At 46.5% G+C, this 1,110-nt stretch overlaps 1 protein-coding gene across 17 annotated transcripts in view; it reads right to left on the bottom strand.

Annotated features, from left to right (window-relative positions):
- The window catches only part of NRXN1 (neurexin 1), a 1,211,846-nt gene that overhangs the window by 1,210,079 nt on the left and 657 nt on the right, over positions 1 to 1,110 (bottom strand). The window lies entirely within an intron of this gene.

Genomic DNA, 1,110 nt, shown 5'->3' with positions numbered 1-1,110 from the left:
CGAGGGCGGCGGGGGGGTGGGGAGAGGTCATGTAAGGAAGGTGCAGATCAGCTCGAGGAGCCCGGGACTGGCCAGGCGGTGTGTGTCTGCGGGGCGGGAAGGCCGTGTGTGTACACACAGGGAAGGGGTGGGCCGGGAGTGAATGACAGAGCGATCCCTACAGGTGTCAGTTGAGAGCTATCGAGCCAGGGGATCCCACTTCCACATCTTCGCTGCATGAAATTGATGACCATCTCGCTTCCCCTTCCCCCCCTGCCAGTGCTGCTTCTTTCTCTGTCTTCCCCCCACCCCTCTCCTCCTCTCTCTCATGCACACACAACCCGGAATAACAGCAATAAATAAATAAATAAAATATATATTTAAGAGGGTGAGAGAGAAAAGAGAGGGGGTAAATAAAAAAAGCCAATCGCTTATGAATCGCAGCTCATACATTTCACGCGCGTCGGTAAACAGCACAGTTTGTCTAGTCATTTCCAAAGCGGAGGGAACGTTTTATTCTTAAAACAAATAATTTAACCTACATGTTTTAAGTGCGCTCTCAGGTACCGAGCATCTCCCTAGCCAGGTAAATATACAGATATACCCGAAGAGCATATTGCATTCCGCTGCTCAACACTCAATTAAATGGATTTTCTCCCACCTCTCTAAATCCATTTTATTCTTAAAATTATATACGTTTTAGTCACAGGTGCCCCAGTTCAGCTTTCAAAGCGCGGGGGGTGGGAGAAGAGACACCCATAGGTCAATAAATCCTTTAAAAATGCCAGTCATTTGGCATATGCAATCCTAGGCGACATCCTTATTGTCTAAATATCCATAGGATTGTCTCTGGGTGCGGGGAAGACCTGGAGAGTTTATTACAGGCTGAAATAAAAAGAGCTGAAAAACAACCTTGCTGCAGCCAAAGGGAGAAGCGCTCTAATTCAAACCCAGACTTAAACAGCATCATTAATCTTTCCCTTTCCTTTCCACGTAATTTCTAGAATCAAATTCTCCCCCCAGCTCCCAGAAGGATCGATTTTGCTACCCTCACCCTCTGCAGTTATATATATTTTAATGTGTTTCGGGGGCAATCATTTTCTACCCCTCCAAAAAAAAATGCATGCCATC

The sequence above is a fragment of the Alligator sinensis genome, unplaced genomic scaffold, assembly GCF_000455745.1.
Source record: "Alligator sinensis unplaced genomic scaffold, ASM45574v1 scaffold131_1, whole genome shotgun sequence".
Classification (NCBI taxonomy): Eukaryota; Metazoa; Chordata; order Crocodylia; family Alligatoridae; genus Alligator; species Alligator sinensis.
This window is presented reverse-complemented; position numbering and strand designations above follow the sequence as displayed.